Raw genomic sequence first — 21,861 nt, forward strand, 5'->3', positions numbered from 1 at the left:
GGTGCTGTCTCACCATTACCGTGTCGGCACACGCGGTGCTCACCGCGAATGCAACTGTGTGCGATCGAGTTTGAGGCGCGATGAAAAGTTCCCCAGAGTGATGAAAATGAAGCACAGGTTTTTCATTGAAAAGTGCATCAAACACCGCTCAAAACATTTTTAAAAACCATTCTTAATTATTGATAATATGTAACATTACATTTCATTCGATTTAAAACACTTTTTTGTGCAATGTTTAGCATTTTCGGGTGTGATCAGCTATTTAGGAACTTTTCAGGCAACCATAGCCGAAGGCCGCTCGAGAAAGGGACGGCGAGAGTTCTCTCTCTCAGATCTAACGATCGTGAGGTTCGTGAAAGAGTCTCTCCGAGAAACGAAACTGTGTTTTTTTAACCACAAGTTTTTCCGTTAATAATACATGAAATACCGACCAAAACTATGTTAAAACTAATATTGAGTGAAAAACAACATATCACATTGCATTTTATTGCATTTCCAACACTTTTTTATGCAATGTTGAACATTTTTAAGTGTTATGTGATTCCAACGAACTTTCGAGACAGCCCGATCCGAAGGTGGCGAAAGAAAAGGAGGAAGAGAAAATTGTGAATCAGTTCTCTTCGGCCTTCAAGATGGCCGGAGCGTCGGTGATCGTGCGCTTGGTAAGTTTCATAAAAATACGCATAATTTTCGGATATTTGGTGGTTTCTTATCTTTGCAGGCTTTTATCACCCGCAGCAACGACGTCCGCGAGATCGTGTATGATCTGGTAAGTAATTTAAGTGCTATTTGTATGAATCGTGGTGATCGCGTTGTGTTTCAACGTGAATGTACGTGTTTTGTGTTTTTTCAGAAGGAGTTGGCGCTACGACAAGCAACGCGAAGGGCAGGCAGCAGAAGAGCGGAAAAGTGTTGCGTGTAAGTGCAGTGTTTCGTGAAGTGATTAAAAAATGAGAATTGTATGTTAGATTAATGAAAACGCTTATAAATAAAGTTGGTGAAATTGAAATCATAGTTTTTCGCATGCTTTATGTCGATCCGAAATATGCTTGGGGGGCGGGGCTACGGGGTACAGTGATACGGCAGGATGGCACACACACCATCGCAAAATGCGTCGAAAATGACACCAATACATGCGCAAAAGGGCTTTTTTGATTGCTCGAAGTTGGGTCGATTATCGGGTCGATTATGGGGTCGCGTAAACAATAATCGACCCGAAAGAGTGACGTTGAGTGATTTTTGTCATACGGGCGTCACTCTTTCGGGTCGATTATTGTTTACGCGACCCCATAATCGACCCGATAATCGACCCAACTTCGAGCAATCAAAAAAGCCCTTTTGCGCATGTATTGGTGTCATTTTCGACGCATTTTGCGATGGTGTGTGTGCCATCCTGCCGTATCACTGTACCCCGTAGCCCCGCCCCCCAAGCATATTTCGGATCGACATAAAGCATGCGAAAAACTATGATTTCAATTTCACCAACTTTATTTATAAGCGTTTTCATTAATCTAACATACAATTCTCATTTTTTAATCACTTCACGAAACACTGCACTTACACGCAACACTTTTCCGCTCTTCTGCTGCCTGCCCTTCGCGTTGCTTGTCGTAGCGCCAACTCCTTCTGAAAAAACACAAAACACGTACATTCACGTTGAAACACAACGCGATCACCACGATTCATACAAATAGCACTTAAATTACTTACCAGATCATACACGATCTCGCGGACGTCGTTGCTGCGGGTGATAAAAGCCTGCAAAGATAAGAAACCACCAAATATCCGAAAATTATGCGTATTTTTATGAAACTTACCAAGCGCACGATCACCGACGCTCCGGCCATCTTGAAGGCCGAAGAGAACTGATTCACAATTTTCTCTTCCTCCTTTTCTTTCGCCACCTTCGGATCGGGCTGTCTCGAAAGTTCGTTGGAATCACATAACACTTAAAAATGTTCAACATTGCATAAAAAAGTGTTGGAAATGCAATAAAATGCAATGTGATATGTTGTTTTTCACTCAATATTAGTTTTAACATAGTTTTGGTCGGTATTTCATGTATTATTAACGGAAAAACTTGTGGTTAAAAAAACACAGTTTCGTTTCTCGGAGAGACTCTTTCACGAACCTCACGATCGTTAGATCTGAGAGAGAGAACTCTCGCCGTCCCTTTCTCGAGCGGCCTTCGGCTATGGTTGCCTGAAAAGTTCCTAAATAGCTGATCACACCCGAAAATGCTAAACATTGCACAAAAAAGTGTTTTAAATCGAATGAAATGTAATGTTACATATTATCAATAATTAAGAATGGTTTTTAAAAATGTTTTGAGCGGTGTTTGATGCACTTTTCAATGAAAAACCTGTGCTTCATTTTCATCACTCTGGGGAACTTTTCATCGCGCCTCAAACTCGATCGCACACAGTTGCATTCGCGGTGAGCACCGCGTGTGCCGACACGGTAATGGTGAGACAGCACCAAAACAGCCATAGGAGCGAAAGCGACAGCATGTACTCGAAGGAAATATCCCTCTGCTTGAAAAAATATCCTTGTCATACGGGTGGACCCAAAGACACGTGGTTATCCCCAAATAAAGCCCGATCGACGATCCACATCTGCGGTGGTTGAATCGTGCTTGTTAGACGACAGAACTTATAGGCCAATATTGGTTTGGCTAACAGAATTTAGGGACCCGATAAACAGACGTTACAAAAATATTGCCTTCGCGGCAACACCAAGCATAAAACCGGTATGGAACGAAACAGTCCCATCGGATTAAAAAGCACATGTGGGAGGAGAAAAAGATCTAGAAGAAAAATGTGTACGACGCGCGCGCAAAAGAAAATTTGCCTAGCGACAACTAGGTATCGAAATACATCGGAGCCCAAAGTATCCTCTTGCTGCAGGAAGGATGATGATCTGATCAAGGGTTGTGATCATTTACTACTAAATTATTAAACAACCAGTTCTCTGATATTCTGAGCTCATGAAGTTGGTCCTATACCCAAAATAATGAGTGCATGAGTGTAAGAGAACACCAGAGCAGCCTAAATCCGTTCAAGGAAGCTGTAAGAACAAATGTTGACCGAACTCAAACCATTTTGATGGACGATGGAACACACGTAAAAATGCATTTCCATAACTACCAGGCAACAAATTTGACTTCGTCAATTATAGACGGACGGAAGGGGTTGGTTTAATTAAGGAGAAAAATTTGCCCGTAAGATGATGATTTGTCGTGGGATTTGACATTTTGGTGACAAACCAAATGTGGCAACGTTCATTCGAAATTTGTGCAAAAAAAAGAGTGTCTACAGAAAAGGATTTTGTTCTTCAATTGTCCACCAATGATGCTGTGTAAGTTTGGCATGATTTAGGTAACTGTCCTTACTACAGGTATGGCGTTAATTTTTTATATTCAAATAGATCGATTTCATAGGAAAAACCATCGATTGAACAAACAGGATTTTCGTTCCATCAATTTCTATTGGACAATTATCAAAAGGAAACTTAAAAAGTGTATCAAAAATGTATATAAACCAAGTTATGAAAGTGATGTACCATTGTAACATGAGATTGACATCGTGTCCAATATATTCTCATACATATTCAATCATGCATATTTTACATACCTTTTTGTTATACGAGCGTTTTTTATGAGGAATCTTGTAGTTATTAATTATAAAGTATGTTACGAAATTACTCAGCCCCCCACTTATTATACTTGAACTAAAGCGTATGAGAATATATTGGACACGTTGTCTATATAGGAGAAGAAAAAGAAGAAGATTTCCACGAGATAAATGATAACTTTACTTTGTTTTGGCAATATGATGGAGTGATTTGAGAAGGTCGCCCAACCGAGATCAAAAAAGATTTCTGGCGACGATCCTTGCATTAAAAACACACTCTCTGTTCTCTAACAAAAGACTACGGTCTGAGATGAGCTCCTATCTACGGCCTTAGCAAGAATACGGAATTCTCTTCCCTTTTTGTACCTAAGAAACCAACAACATGTTTCAAGTATATGGTCTGCGAATCCCATTGAACTGATCCGGTTGGACGGACAATGATTACGATTTACGAAAAATGGATAGTTCGTAAATTGAGCGTTGTATTGGTTTGGCGTGTGTGGTGTATTGTCCCATCATCTTCCCGTCACTCTCTTTCTGAGAGTCATTTTTAGATATTGATTACATTTCAAGCATTGTTAGCCAAGCTACGATCTCTCGTACTCGTGCTAAAGAATCGCTGCCCGTTTCAGTTCTGTTGCTTTAACGTTACCCAAACTGCGTTTCACGCTGCCCTTCGAGGGAGACATTCAACAGGCCGCTACAGACTGTTAAGGTTTGAACAATATCGGGTTTGAAGGAGATAACATAGAACATTTAAAATATGCCAATTTCATTTCAAACCCTATCACTAGCCCCTCATGACATGCCCAGCCAACCGAAGCCGGGCGAGTCTCATACGCTACGCGAATTTGCATATAACTCCGCGTTATATCGGCATCTATAAGTTTGATCTTTACTTGCGGGGTCTTAATATCCTTGTGAGAATTCTCAAGTAGTTTAATATGACATTCAGAGACAAAACAAAGTCACAAAAAATGAGCGACTTTGTCGAGTCACAAAAAATGAGCCTGTTTTGGACCCGAATTAACGTAAGCTAAAGGGCTTGAGGGGTGAGTGTTAAGGAACACACACTCTATAAAAAACCTATTTCCATTGAAACTGTTTGCGTCAACATGCCTTGTGTGAAGTAGTAACATAACAGACGAATAATAACACGTTTGCAAGGAAAATGGATTGAATTATCCGGATAATTCATTCATCACTTGTTCGTGCGTTAATTGCTTTCTTGGAGAAACATAGAATCCGGGTTATGTCATATAATCAAACAGTTCGTTTAGAAGTCTTCTCGATGCAGTCTACTTCCAGAATTCGCTGTTGGTCCAGCGTAAACTACTGGCAGGCCAATGTTGTTTTGTACGCTTGGTCAATGGCGCTATCGAATCGCTCAGCCCGTCCTTTCCGAACGGCAATGCATTGTTATGATTGTTATGTTATCATTTAATTATGCTTTACCAACATTGTCGTTGTATTACTGTAAATTAATTCTCAATAGACTGTTTAATACGGAAAAGCCAAAATCCCATTCCGCTAGGGCTTGGTTCGGCTCCATTTGCCTATGGTTCAGTGCAGTGTAGCGATAGAGATGTGCTGATACGCAACCTTCGTTCAGTCACTTGTTGGGATAATAGGAGCGTATAATCAGGAAATTGCCATGGGAAAAGTTGGCCTATCAAGAAAATTATTTGTTGAACCGAAGCGACTGGCAGCTGCATCTGCCCGCTTGTAGTTGCACTGAAGGGTTGTCATTGCAATTTCAGTAGAGCATAATTCATGCAAATCATTTGAAAATATAGTCCGCATTTTGCCCAGAAGTGCGGGTTTATTGTACACCGTTCCACTACTTCAATATTGGACACCAATCAATGAGAGTTGATTAATAGACATTCGTTGTGCTGCCAGTGTGGAAAAACAGGAATCAAAAAGTAGCAATCATTCTGGATTGAATTAACCCCTTTTTTGTAAAGGCGTTTAACTTCAGAAAACAGCGAGCCATTCTTTCGTTAACTTGGTATAGATTATTAGTATGGCCACAATGACCTGTCAGGCGTTGACGGATAAGCATGCCAAAGTCTTTTCTTTTCTCATACAACATAAAGCCACGTAATTTATACTATCCATTTGTTTTCTTTCTGTATTTGCACGAAGCATAATGTAATGTTGTATCATTATCTAGTCTAATCATTGTATTGTTGTTATCATTATCTAGTTGGCAAGGGCCCCATTCGAATTACAATTGCTTGTTAGCTGTTTTATTCAGCATACGCTAATTGTGATAAGAAAATTGAGCACATTTGTGCAGAATGGCCCCAAAGATTTTGTCAAAACAGTTATAGAAATATAAGCACCTCAATCGAATATTCATGTGAAACATAGATTGTCTGATTTTCATGAAGAATAAAGCATTCTACTAGTTGCAGCAAAGCCTTCACATTCTGTTGCTTTCCATCCTTCCGAAATGATAGATTTGGCGATGAGGAATGGCGATCAAACTTGAGGAAACACATTAAAACCAGTGCCAAAACGGGGGCAACTAATGAAAAAAGAGTTGGTAAAGTGATAAAAAACGTAATAAATTGTTCGCATGACTGTAGCCAACAAAGCCGTATACCAAAGCCATATGTGACGTAATAAATATTCAATTTTCCGGTATGCAGTGAAAGAAAAACAGTTTAAATCCAATACGATTGACCGAACAGGCCTGGGTGCTGAGGCTGTTAGGACAATGAAGAAAACTTTCAGCGGAACAAGTGCGGCTAGCGCAACAAGACCTCGAAACCGTTTGGGGGGAGGAACCTAGTAAAGTGGGAATTTGCTGTCGAGATCGTGCAGTGCTTTCACCGGGATGATGGCCAGTAAAACAGAGATGTAACTGGAAGGACGTCAGGGAATCCGATTTTCCACTCTTAGGCACAGCACAGTTTGTGTCCAGTTTGTTTTTCAAATTGATGGTGAAAAGTTGGCCAACGGTTACCCAAGACTCCTGTCCGATGATGCGTTATTTTTTGTTGGTGTCCATTCCTTGTTGAAATGGGTAAATAACGGTCGTGTTCATTCTTTTGTTAGGGGAAAAATTGAGGGTAGGCAGCAGAGACTAGAACTTGGAATTTGGGAATGTTCCAACCGATACTGTTCCCAATCCCAAATTTCCCCTGAAAGTAGCGGAAGGAAAAAAGCCATTTAAATAAAAATAAAATGAAACTATTGTACTATTTATAACCATAACTGTTGCATTTTGAATAAAAATTAATTTCTTCTAGAAACCCGCTGAAGCCAGTTGAAATTCTTCGGCTTAGGTCGCACATATTAGGTTTTACGCTGCAAGCAAATGGGTTTATTCCACTTAGCTTACCTTATATGATTCATTCATTCTTCGTTATATTCATTGCATTAATTATAGCTGGTATATGCAGTATCCATATGTTTGATTGAAAAACATCGATAGTATGAAAAAAGCTTTAAAAATAAATATATTGAATGGCAAAGATCTCAAACGATGAATGAATGGTACTCTACACAAAAGAGGAAACGTAATTAATTAATTTAGTATTGAGAATTAAATATAAGTATAGACGAGTCACGATATGAAAAGCAGTACTAAACAGTCATTTTTGATGAATCATTACTTAGGAGAGTTACTATACATATTGCGGTTAGAGATCGCATAGGATAGTTACAGTGCAAAGATTCTTCTATTTAACCGTATCAAAATGATTATATTTACATCCCAAAAATTGCAAGAAATCATCTTTGCGACACTCAAGGATAGTAGGTGAAAGTGTCGACAAAAAGAACATTAAGATTTACAATCACCGTGAAGGGCTACGAAACCATTTTTGTCACCAAAAACACGTCGAACAGTAGAATTCCCATAAAGAATGATTTCATGTTTCATGTATCCTTTTAAAGGCCTTTTTCGCTATACACTTCCTCTATATTATCCCCTCATGGTCAGTTATGTTAGTGTATACATCCACGGAAATAGAGCTATACGCCTTCTGAGGAGGCCATAAATTGTTTATGTCGTTGTGTAAAGATTTATACGCTGGAAAATGATTTACGTCAAAGTGCGGGTGTTGTGTGTAAAAAGCAAGACAAGAAACAAACATTTCCCCGAGGATGTCCAGTCAGCTTCCTCGTCTGCTCGCCGGTTTATGTGGGATTGCATTCGATTAAGGTTTTGTAGGTAATGGTGATTTTTATGTTTTACCTTTTTGCTCCCATCACATGTCCAGGAAACTGTAACTGCAGAAGGTCTTTGTATGGCTTTCCTTCAAGACAAGGCATGTTATTTAAAAAAAATGAAAGGAACAACTAGTTTATTACGAGAAATAAATGATTCAGTCAGTTACCATACAATATTACCTTGGCCAATGTTTATTAGCTAAGGAAATCATCTATTATCAATCTGATGTTGATAATAGACTCGATCAACCGTTAATACATAAACTCATTGATTTAATTCGTAGACAATTACTCGCAACGGTATATTCACTACTGTTAAGGTTGTTGCATATCGTAAAAGGTTGCCAAAAACACAGAAACAACAAAAATGTGTACGTGTAAATATAGCTCATGATGTATAAAACACGATGCCAACATTCTATACGCGTGGGCGAAGTTTGATAAATGCCGTCCCAGCAGTTGATCTGCCAATGAAAAATGAAACAGCAGCACTTTGCACACCACAGCTGATTCATCTGCAGTCTGGTTGGTAATGTATGGCACCGCTATCCGATTCAATTGCACCAGGCGTTTGTGAGATTGTGAGAAAACCGTTATTAATTAATTAATTAATTAATTGAAATCGTTCAATCGATCGTAAATTTTAGCTCCGGGAAGCTATAAATTCAATAATTATTATTGTTGTATGTTGCCGATTGTAATTGGAAACGAAATCGGACAGAAATAATTGCACAAAAATGCAACGAGTGAAACGGAAGGTCAACAAATCCAAGTGGATGAGAGTGGTGAGAGGATCCTAGGGGGTGGGGGAACGTTGGGGGTCAGCAGGGACTTTGGGTTATGAGATGAAATGAGCGAAGTTTACGGTTAGCAATTGAAGCAGCTTACCGTGGCAAGTTACCGTTAGTATGGAGAAAACGATTTTGAAAAATGGAACTAGCTTTTACTTGTCTGGCTACCTAACACGACCGCTGTTGGCAAGGTACTTTTTGATTAAAGCAACTTGTTCACTACCCCTGTTCGCTAAATGGATAGAAGTTCCGCTGATAAGGGTTTGGGCGATGCCATTTGCTATAGAAGTACAATAGTAAAAGCACAGCGGACGGAAGGGGAGTATTCATAATTTTTCAAGTTAGTACACCTGATGGAAATGAATTTACGTGTTGGCAAGATATGCATCAGTGTAAGTTGCACACTGTTTCCCGGAACTAATGGCCGGTTAGTTCCGGACAATTGGTCGGGAAACTTTCAGAAAGAATTCACAAAGAGCCCTAGTTATGGCAACCAAAACGGAGAGAGCAATGAATTTATATCTTTCAAACACGATACTCTACTCAATCGAGGGGGGTCTAGTGTTTCTGTGCTCCGTTCAGCGCATGTGTCCAAACAGCAATTGCGGCTCGCGGAAGCAACAATTGGAGCAAGTTTCTTTGCTCATAAATAAATAGACAGTGCAATTTGCGTGCGCTTTCGAGTTTGGATGGGTTGCCGACAAGACGCATGACAAGATCGGTTGAACATGCAATCCGGCCGTTGGGTAGTGGCAGGTCAGCGCGAATCCCAACTAACATGAACATACTACAGAATTGTTGCCTCTCGGTGCGGTAGTGCTGTGCGATGTGGTTATAAATCATAATTCCAAAAGTGCAATAATTTCTCCACTTCTACTTTGATGGCCTTTCATAATTCGTTTTTCTCTTTTCGTTTATATACATATAGCATGGAAAATTATTATTTAAACTCTATTAAAATTTATTTATATTTATGATTTGCGTAAATACATATGTAAACATATGTATATATGTTCTGCTGGATAAACTTCTACTCTAACAAAACATTAGTGATTGGTATATTTCCGATGATCTAGCAGAAAGCTATAATAAAAAAGCTGTAGTTATTAAATTTAGGTAAAAAATAAAGTTAAATGGTTCGATTGTCTGTCAGAACTGATTATTACAGCAACGATCTGGAATCTAAAGACGAAGCGATTATAGTGCGGTTCAAACAGTCAACGTTTAATGTGTTTCGAAGAATGTTTGGTTTATTATCGGATGTCATCCAGAAATGTATGCAAAACTCATCATCAGGAGCAGTACGAAACATTCACTGTTTCTTCCGGCACTTATCAATTAGACTCCTATTATCTGCTAGCTTAGACTCTTTCACCCATTGTTTTCAATAAAGAAACCATTGGAATTGAATTGAGCTTTTTATAAACTCACGCATTCAAAATTGCCCCATTTCTTAAATATCTTTTAGTAAACTGCGAGTTTGCTAAAAAGTATGGAAAAATTCCTAACAATGTGCTATTACGTATTGATGAAAATTTGTTAACAACATCTGTCAAATGCGTCGGCGGTCGCATTGACATCGTCAGCAGGTTATAAGTGGACTGCTACTGGTTAAGTTCATTGTGGGATACGACTGCTAGTTTCCAAATTCTAAACTTCTCTACATTTGTCTTCTTCCCAAAGCATTCGTCGACTGTTTTAGACAAAAAGATATTATTTTGTTCGAGATGCATTTGGATATTGTGATTAATAACTGCATCTCTTTTGTTCATAGACCATTCTCATGCCAGTCGAGCGAAGGGGTTTATCAAGCCTTGATTTGCTATTGCGCCCGCCGCTACAGGCGTGGATGGTGTTCGTTAGCATGCCTGCGGAAGAGGTGCCACTTCCGTTCACACGTTGCCTATGGGTAATCTGAACAAAAGTGTTTCACGATGTGATGTGATGTATCGTTGCTGTTATGATTTATGATGCATAAATAGTTCTTTTGAATCATCCACGTCGTTATGCCTTGGTACGGTGATGTCTGGGTGTTTTTTGGGAAGCCAAGCAGTAGCTGGGTAGTGTGTTCTGGTGCTCGTTATCAGCGTAGATTAAGCGACGATCCCGAGCTAGTGATTTGGAAACCTTATCTAACACATGTTGGCGCATTCATTCTTTTATTGCCCCATGAGCTGATGACAATAAGTTAATTTCGCACCAAGTTCACAAACAGCAACAATAAATGTCTGCTTGAATAGAAACAGCAATGGTTGATGCAACAAAACATAAAAGATTTTTGTAATCTAAATCTAGAATCTAAAACAGCTAGTAAGAAAGATTTGTATTAACATATGAGCATATATCGAATTGTTGATCGCATCATTCGCTTGTATCACTTTCTATAGCTATACCATAATTTAACGCTTGCTCTGTGATCTTTACAACCAAATTGATATGTATTGGTAAAAGATTTTAATAGCTGGTTTTCATTGCCACATAGAGAGTTTTACAATCGTTAATTGAATTTTCGCGATGTTAGCATGTAACATCACAATAACTTTAATATGCTAAGGATGCGTCTAGACGATGATATCATTTGCTCGAGATTATCTCGAAAATAGCGAGTAATGAATGGTGAACTACTTTAAGCGCTTTGGAGCTTGGCGGTGTTATTGCAATGTTTATGTTAAAGTCAAATGTTCGGGCATAAGTTTTAGATCAATAAATCTTGCAGGATCTGTTCCTGATAATCTCATGGCGTATTGGGCTGAATCATGCGACACCGCGGAGCGACTGTTTTGTTAAATTTAAATTGGAATAAGCAATTTTCGCAGTTAGGCATAAGGTTACACATTAGAATTAAAAAAAATGATCTACATTTGAGTAAGGCTAACAATAATGTTCCGCAGAAAGTTGAATGAGTGTATAGTGCAAAAATTTTAAAATGATGGAGCACATGGGAGAATCAAATTTTAAAATCCTATCATATTTTAAACCCACACAGTTGGATGTTTTACGATTGTCCTGATAATCGTGTAATCAGAATTCAACTAACGGTTTACAAACTTCAGTAGCAATGTGCTCGTATGCAACGACACTGTTTCTCGACCAAACGAGAAGCATCAATGAAGATTCGCTTTGATCACCGTGATGCTTGTGGCGTTTGTGAATTGAAATTAACATTCCGACGCGTTGGCAAAAAGGCCTGCCACTGATGAGCACATGGCGGGTTGGAAGCATGCAATGATATTAATCATTGAGACGGAAATAAAGCCGATGGGAGCTTTGCCTGTGCTGCTGGACTCGTCAGGCACATCCGGTAGGTGTTGGTGCCCGGTGTGGCGCAAAACATAATTAATCATCCTGAAATGGAGGCGCTCTGAAATTACTGAATTTTCAGCGAATTCCTGCTGTGAAATCATCTGAAATATGTACGCACCACATTAGACGATTGCTCTGAATGTGAGAATGTTTATGAAAACGAATAAATTTACATACAAATACATGAAATGTGTGGGTCCATCACTGAGAATGAATGGAATTCATGTTTTACGACGTTTCATCGATTATCTACGGACGCTAGAAGCCAATGTTACGGTCACAAAGCAAACCACGCATCCGATGGTTACAGCACCGAATCTATGTCGATTACTACGTATATGAAATATAGAAACCGGGATGTGAAACCAAGTAGCGATGCTAGCTATCCGTAGCTGTGAAATTACTTATGATCACTACCGAGCCAAACAGAACGATTAAATGATAGTTTATTGTCTCGGAATTCATCTAGTGCCATAGTTCAATGTTTTCTTTGTTCAAATGTGGGATGAATATTTCTCTCTCGTTAGGTATTGAGTATTTCGCAATCGAATATGATATCCACTTTATAGCTTTGACAATTATCTAATTTAGCCACTCATATATTGTCGACACAGAAATTTAGGAAGAAAGCTTATGAAAAACAATAGGCGCTACAATGTTGCTTGTCTTGGTAGTAGAGTGTCTATTTTGAATTGCACGGTGATCCCAAGTGTTGGTGAAGAATAGCAGGTGAATAAATAATATCTTAGTTACTCCTTTTTGTCGGATAACTCACCGCAAGTCCACGAGGATTTGGTATCGAGGGTACCACATAAATAAGCAAAAAACCACAAGCAAACCAGTTGCATAATTGAAGTTCAACAAATTGAAGCCAGCACAGATTAGCATTCATTATATTTCCATAATATAACAACTATTATGAGCCCATAAAAATATCTCCAAACCTGATTTCATGCAAAGGGGAGGGATGTAGCTCATAATCCCGACAAGTTGCAGCCCAGACCATCAAGGAGACGCAAAAGACGCCCCAGGACTTTCGGTGGTTCGGTCTCGTTGGTTCTTTTGGCCGTGGTGTGTTAAGTTTATTCGTCTGGCAAGAGAATGCTGCTTGCGAGAAGCAGCACAGCAACAGGATTATTTCATTATTATTGGCAAAGTCGGTTGTACCAGTGCTTAGCGTTTTTCGCCTACACTATCTAACTCGTTTTCTATGCAACGGCTCAAGGGCTGTGCCTTATGCTGAGGTTAATCAGAGATTTTGTTATCGTGAGTTCTCGCAGCAATTTTCGCAGCTGATTTTAGTGTGGCTCGAAAGCCACAGGAAAGCAAACATTCCGGTTTGAAACCCGAATACTTTTGAGTTAACCTTGGAGTGATTTTCTAATTAAATTAAATCTAGATTGACTCTCATTAAATGGAGATAAGTTAGAGAATAAAACCAACACCAGCAGAACTGATGCTATAGTAGAATAAATCGTTCAAAAGTCATCTTCTCGCTGGTCGCTGTAGCCGTATATCGTATCTTGAAGCCGTATATCGTTTCTGGTGTGAAAGCGAACGTTCGCTCAATGTTTGCTCTTGATTCAGTTATCCCTAGTTATCAGAGTTGAGGGGTAAACGATGCGTAAAATCAACAAGCCAAGACGACCGCCGTGTACAGTTGATAACAGTTTTTAATTATAGCGATCCATAAATCCTTCAAAGTGCGACAGTTACACGATTGAAAGTTTCCGTTTTTCGATAGCCGAGTAGAGTTCTAATTTTCTTTTTCAACTGACGTATCTTTTTTGCAATCGCGACTGCCTTCAAAATACTTAAGGCCATTTGAATCAAACTCGCAAGTTTGTGTATTCTTTGTTGGTTGTTGGTGAACAGATTCAGGTACTGCGATTGTTCAATGAAAAAAACTAACTATATGGCATTGATAAAAAGTACAATTTTCCATGACTGAGGGTGATATTTTACTGTTTGTACGGGCATAGTAGCGTAAAGATTTATGAACGTCCATAAGCGTTTAAACTATTGGATCGATGACATGCAGGTTACATGTCGTTTGTAGCGGCAACCTCAAATCGTGAATGTTATTATTTCACCTATTTAATAGTGCATTTCTCACTTACCGACAGTGCACCAATAGTGCACTGCATACTTATTTACTGCGTTTTTAGGACTTTGTGAATGTTTTTAAGGTACTGGATTAGGTTTATATAGGCCGAGAGTAGATATAGGGAACACCAGACCAGCAATGTATAATCTTGATTAATCAAAAGGCTTTTACGTCGGAACACTATCTCAAACCTTCGCAAATCGGTTGTGTGTTGGATGGTGTGAAAGAGTGTGAAGAAGCTTCATTTTTTGCACTGAGGGCGATTTTGGGATATTCCTCGCGCTGATTTCATGAAGCTAGTAGAGTAAGCCTTTGAAGACGTATAGCTCTTGCAGCTAGCTGGTTCGAGCAACGATGTGTTACAATGTTGTCCTTGATTTAGAAAAGCAAGTGAAACATAAAGAACCGCCTATTGGCATTTGCAGTAGGTTCAATTAAACACATTACTTAAATGTTTCCCGACCTACAAAATAGCGGTATATGATTCATTTGAACTATCTACTATTTTAAACTATTTGAAAACAAAACTATTGCCATATTTTCTGGGTGCTGAGTGTATACTGGCAAAATCCAGATGCAATTGATAGAAATATTATGTCAATTCTTCTAAAACTGTTCGAATGTCAGTCGAATGGAATGGCGTTCAATAAACATGTCAAAAAATGCATAGAAAACTTTGCACCTTAGTGCGTTAAATAAAACTCCTATCCAGAAATTGAATGGCAGTAAGGTTGATAGCTGACTATTTGAATTTCTTATAATCTACACCTCAACAAGAAATCTTGCTACAGTTGACTCTTAACTGTGATTTCACCATCTTGTTTCTGCCATCTCATTTACATTCGTTTCATGGAGAAGGTCTATGAATTTCTTCGTGAAATTAGGCAAAATGTCATTTGTGGAAGTTTGTAGAGTATTAACAATCTACAGGGTTGCCACATATAGCAGCGGTTCATTTTGGCCCTGAGCCCGCAGACTTGTCCAACTTCAGCTTTGGTTACTTACACTTCAGCAGCTGTGATTGTCATTTATCCTGCCGTTTGAGACACCACAAGCTACAATCTGGTTGGCCTCAACTTCCGGATTTGCTTTCAGCTCGCTTCACTTCCCCGCTCCCGTTGTCTGTGAATCAATCTGTGTGTCTCTGGAGCCACTTTGCTCTCGCACTAACAAGGCAGGACAGTTTTGGCTTTAGGACAGGATAAACCAAAAATAGTATTATTACGTAATTAAGAAAATACTTTCCTCATTAGACAAGACACAGATGTTACAGTGCTGTTCATGGAAATCTTTTTCTTACCGTTTGTTGGTTTGTGAACATTATCCAAAGCACTCTAATGGCCAGTACCATGGAGTACCATTATTTGACAAGAAATCAGATATCATTGAGTAATTTAGTACTTTGAGAAAAATATTGCAAAAAAACTATATGGCTCAAAACATCAAAATGAATATGGTTTATATGATAATATCATAAATATAATGTGGTTTGTGTATACATGGACTCGCTATATTTTGCCATAAAAGCGTTGTTTAGGATAAATGTAGGGGTAAATTTTCTTTGAGCAAGATTGGATCTTGCGCATTATATTTTGATTGATTGGATAGATTGGAACGCATTATATTTTTTTAAACATTACATTTGTTTCTTTGCTCTATCACAGAACAATAATAACACATTACATATTAACGGCAGTATCGACACTCTCTGTCACGTATGGCCTTCGCAAAGATTTTTTGGCATCTTAGCTAATATGATGATCCCTATGACTGATGCGAAAATGTAGGGATGTAGTAAAAATAGGCAAATAGAGCAATGGCATTTCTAATTCTATCATATTAACGGCAAACAACTCACTCTTCTTTATTTGAATCAGAATAAATAAAAGCCATTCGGGTGGCTCGGCTGTTACAGCAACATTATAATTATCTTTGACACTCTTATTTTAGAAAAAAGTTCTTATGTTAAAGATGCTAAAGGTTTCACCACAATCATTTCTGCGTGCTTTGTCCATGTGCTATCCTGCATATGACTTAGCATCACGATCTTCAATTAATTTTGAAAATGAAATATACCAGTGGTAATGGGAAGTAATTTATATCTTTGATTGGATTATTCATGTTACGAGGTGAGGTAGGTTGAGTCAATTTGAAATCTGCGAAAGCGGACGGAAATCATCTCACAACGCCAATTGTCTAGAGTACAATTTAGATCTCTTGGTTTTGTTATTGCGGCAATGATCTTACTTTTCCACACACTTCCTGATTTTTGTACTTCAAAGAGTGATGACTGAAAAACAAATATTTTTGGAGGACTTTGTAGTGATAACTATAATAATAATAATTTATATTTTTTTATAAATTTTAAACCTTCTTTCAGTTTTGACTTACTTCGAATTTTTTTAAGTAATTATAAAAATAATAATAGTAAATAATTTCAGATATTGTATTGAAATCGCTGCTCACATACATGCGGTTGTTATAATGGCACAAAAAAAAAATGGAAAAATACACCGAGTAAATCAAGAATATGTTATCACTGGTGGCGACAGCTACACTAACTGTTTGCTCACTAGTTATATAGAGTTTTCTTATGCTGTTCTGGGCCCATTCTAAACATGCTGCAAAACGACTCTATTTTTATCGTTTAATACGTGAGGCACTTCCAATATATTATAAACATTACTAAGGTGAAATGAGTTCCATGATAATGATATATTACTTGCAATGATGGAACTCTCTGAAAGAATAGTAGCGGGAACTAACATTGACAATGATGACACTCACAGAATAGCATTTCCCCTTATCACTCATATACTCAAAAGTAGAATACTTTCGCCTCTCTTTCGGTACGATTCACTTTGGTTCGCTAATACGATTCCACGTAGTTTATATGCGCTGATGCACTACAGCGTGCACTGAAGCCTATAACGGATAACCCCCTCCCAGTTTTTGGCTACACTCACGATGTGAGTGGTCTACTACCCAATGTGAATGCGCATGATCCCAGGCTGGGCTTGACAGCAACGCGTACATCGCGGTTCTGAAAAAGTATTACCGTTGGATGGAAAAGGTCTACCTTACACTGTCTTTTCCAGCAAAGACGGAGTGCGAACGTAGAAAATTGTTGCAGTCTACTTTTCTAGTTTGTCAAAGTGATTCAGTGGTTCGAAGCATGTCTGCTGAATCTGAATAGCAATAATGGGTTCACGTGATACTCGATCTTTGATCAGAATATTTGGTATTACATTGTCAAGGACATTTTCGATATAAAAACACTGTAATGGATATTATCGCTTAAAAAGTGTTCCCAACAACTGCAACTGAAGTATATCAATTTGCTATGAGATAAAAATGTATCTTGTGAGTTCGATGGACAATTGCAGCATCTAGGTGAAATGAGCGTGTTCTGAACTCCGTCTATTTATAAACGAAGAGCTGAGACTGCAAGTTTAAAACGTATTGTAAACGTAAAACGTAAAATATTGAATCATCTCTTACAGTACGTATTGGCAATGAATAAATGATATCATCGGCAGTGAGAGATGAGATTTATCAATTAGACATTCGTCGGCTAGTTTCAACATAGAGAAATATCTACCAACTAGTTTGAAGCGCAGAGACGGAAACCGGTGTGGGCAAATTCAACGGGCTCGTGTGTTGAGAATTGAAATATTCAGTGTGCTAAAGCACAACATAATGTGGTAGGAAATCGCTCGATAACGTACACGAATATTCAACTATTATCCGGGATTCAGCGTTACATAATTTATTGTACTTTGTTACTATTTATAGTTATATTGATGAATATTGATAAACGAAATGGTTTGGATGAATAACCCATTATATTCTTTACTTTATTGTAACCGATTTATTTTTTATGTTTTTATGCTATAGATTTGTAAATCATCTGATATGTAAGACTATTTTTGACTAGTTGAAGGTATTTTAAAACGTTTGTTTTGTAGGAATTTATCGTTGGACAAGGAAAATCCTGCTTCAATACAATATAGGCAGATTATCTGGAATGCTTTGGGGATCGTTCATGTAATCCGGTTTTCGTAAACTATTTCAGTTTTTTGTTATATATTTTTTATAATACTTACTATATGAAAAACGTAGTTTTCGTAGTTGCCAGGATCTTTCATTAAAACATGTTATGTTTTTGGGGAATGACATACCGCAACATTTATAGAATACTATATACCATGCAATAGAAAAGTGTGGTTTCTATCACTAGATAATGAGTATAGCAATGATTACGAGATTTAAAAATGTTCTATGTGTTGAAAATATTTTATTTATGCTGCGAAGATAATTTTGCTTTAAAAATAGCGATTCATAATGATGAACGATTCATAATGATGAATTCATAAATGTATGAAAAGTCTGAACAAATTTAATGATAGCTCCCTGAGTATATGATGTACATAGAAAGTTTCCAAAATGCAACATGGTCGTCAACTTTGAAAATACATACGGCCCGTTCTTAGATATGTGAAAAAATGAGCAGAATTACGAACAACGACGCCCGATTTTTCAAAATCAATATCTTATCTTCTAAAATTAATATCGCACTTAGCGCCTTCGTTTGTTTCTAAAACTGGATAGATATTTTAACATACAGATTTTTTAATTTTAATGTAATAAAAAAATGTAATTTGTCTTCACTTTAACTACACTTTGGCATTGTTTTCTAATCAATTGCGTATAAATATGCAAATATGCATCATTTTTCTTATTTGAAAGGTCTAAGGTTCACTTTTTTCAGTTTCGGTGTTATATATGAAAACTCATCATCCAAAGATTGTTTAATCGCATAATAAAGAGATCTATACAGTACGATGTACAGTTTTAAAGTATATTACGCATGCATCATAAGCGGTTGAAAAGATTGTGGTGCTTCTAACGTAATAGTTAAATTAACATTCGTCGAAATTAATCGACTATCAACAGTAACTATAGCGATCAACAAAGATTATCTGTAAACTACTACACCCTTTTTGAGCCCTGTTAGATGTATGTATTATATGTGTACATTGCGAAATCAATCGTCGAATTATGATTTAGCAGTGTGCTTGCCATTAAGAAAACTAATTAGTCCTTAGTGACTGCAGGCATCGGAGTAAGCATGGTGATTTGTTTTACGTTGCACATAAGTTATTAGAGTCTTTGCTACGAACGAAGTGAGGAAAATCGTTACTTGTTTGTTTTACCAGCATAACTGTCTAGTGATTGTATATTTAACAGCTTTGAAGATTTTGGCTCGTAGCGGCGTTGTGGTGAACTTTTGCCAGTCATGCCTGAAATTGTTGAAGGTAGCCACTTACGCGTCGAACGCATACAGCAAAAGCAGCAAGCTTATCTTGGAATGAAACTGGTTGAAGCCGTAAGTTCCATCGCAATCCACGCTATGTTAAATTGACTTGTCATGTTAAGACAATTTGTTCTTTTCCTGCTATGGTGCTTCATTGTCGCTTACCGTCGAAACCGCTTCCGGAACTCCTGCTGATGTCTTGGTGTGCGAAGATTTGCTGCCTGATTTGCTCTTTCGTCCATATCGAAGGATTTCTACACCACCAGGAGCCATTTCCTCATGAGATGTTGTTCTGTGGCTTGTATGCAGGTTACTTTTTGATTTCGTTCTACGGCTTTCTGTTTCATTATTGGAAATGTTTTGCCCTTAACTACTTGGTTGAATCCATAATATCGGGCAGCGGGTTCCTGCTGTTCGTTGTTTCCGCATTCGTATCGATGTACCATGCTGAGACAGACATTCATCTTCAATATCTATCGGATGACGAGGAAGGGTATCACCGCTTCTTCGTCTATTGCCGATTACAGAGTCTGGGAGCAACGATTACTGCTCAAATATTTTTAATTCATTGCTGCCTTTCTATGGATTTGGCAGGATTTCTCGAAAAGTTGCACAGAGTATTGATGAGTGACATTAGTGACCAAAACGCATTACCATGTAACGAATCCTGCGAAGAGTTGCGCTTACATCCATTCTGGATACCAATGTGGACTATTATGTCAAATAATACGCCATGTGATTGCTGCAAGATAGACCGAACCGAGTAGGTGTTTAGATAACCCACTCCCATAAGTCAATAATAAAATTACACAAATTGAAAATTTTGAATGTATATTACTGTTTTCCTCAAGATTTTAAACCATATTCACCCGAAAAACTCCCCATAAATGGAAATATACATTACAGGAAATATATCACTATTACTACTATTATTTATTTGTAATGCTGAAAGTTTAATATGTAACTAACTAATTTCCGAATGCGAATTGAATGTCCAGCTGGATTGCTGTTGAAATAAGGGTAGGTGAAGTAGCATTGTAACAGACTAAGTGGGATTAACAGTATTTTAAGCGGGTTTAAAAACGTTACGTTAATGTTATTTTATTTAGGAATGTGCTGAGTACACTACTAAAAATAATCCCAAAGTATATCCTTAAACATATTTGAATCTGATTGTTTTTTTCATTTCATTACATGTTTATGGATACATATCGTAATCAAGTAGCGTGCTACTTTATGAAAGTAAAAAAACTCGCTTGCATTTCGTAAAAATGTAATGATGAAGATTTTCAATGTTTTTAGCATTATCACCCTGTGTGCCCACCCTGCTATTGTGACAAAACTCCTAATAAAAATATCTTGTTTAAAATTACTTTATCAGCGTTTGGATCAGCATTATTTTTAATAAGTGAAATGTACAATTCCTAATTTTGTAGATTTGTCTTTATATATATTAATATCAGAGGTATGGCAAATATGCTTTAAAATATCAATGGCTCAAAATAATTTGTAAATGCCGTGCCGATTGAAAATAATTGTGTTCAGTAAAAACATTTAATATTCAATCGACACGCATAATTAAACATTTACTTATAGTTGAAGGCAGCCTTTTCATCGGCGTCTTTCTCGAACTGTGGATGATCGGTAAACGGCACGGTCTTGAAAAAAATGACATTCATACTTGATTTCGAGTATTTGTACTCCTTAAAATGTTTTAATTAGAATCCATTTCACAATTCGTTGCTCTTTCGGTCGAACGAGGCAGATGTACGGTGTTCAACAAGAGAAGGGAGCCATTTATGAGTGGTAACGAGCAGAGTTTTGGAGCTTTATTCTACCGTAATAGTAATTTTGCCTAGTGCTTAGATAATCGCTGCTCCTTAGTGAAAATATCGCAGCTCCTTAGCACAGGAGTAGATATGTTTGGTTTTATTTTCCATCTCTGGCTTCCAAAGATGTTAAACTCGTATGGCCTTTGCGGTAAGAAGTAGCTCTTTTATCGTTTCGAGCACAAATTTATTTTAGTTTCAATTATTCTCGTGATAAGGATTCTTTGTACGGCTTAAGAACAACCTCAGATATGCCAAAGACTCAGAAAAAAGAAAAACCGGGTATAAAACACTATTGCATTATTTCTGTGTAATCGACACATTAAGAACTATTGAGCTAGTGGCAGAATGTGGAGTTATTCTAAGAATACAATAGGGCGAGGGGTCCTCTAGTAGAAGGTAAAACAGTAAGCTTTTTTTATCAGAATGAAAACAAGCCTGAAGCAAAGAACTACAGCTAAAGCGGATTACTGGAAAAAGATCCGAAGAATGTAAGCAGTAAGTGGCAATACATGAAATAATTAAGAACAGGAATATTGAGACTGCGACATTTTGCTAGTCTATATATATAAAAATGAATGTGTCTGTCCGGATGTCCGGTATAGACTCCGAAACTACTGGACCGATTGACTCCAAATTTGGTATGTGGGGGTTTTTGGGGCCGGTGAGTGCTATAGGCATGGTTAGAAACCCCCCG

The sequence above is a fragment of the Anopheles darlingi genome, chromosome 3 (assembly GCF_943734745.1).
Source record: "Anopheles darlingi chromosome 3, idAnoDarlMG_H_01, whole genome shotgun sequence".
NCBI lineage: Eukaryota > Metazoa > Arthropoda > Insecta > Diptera > Culicidae > Anopheles > Anopheles darlingi.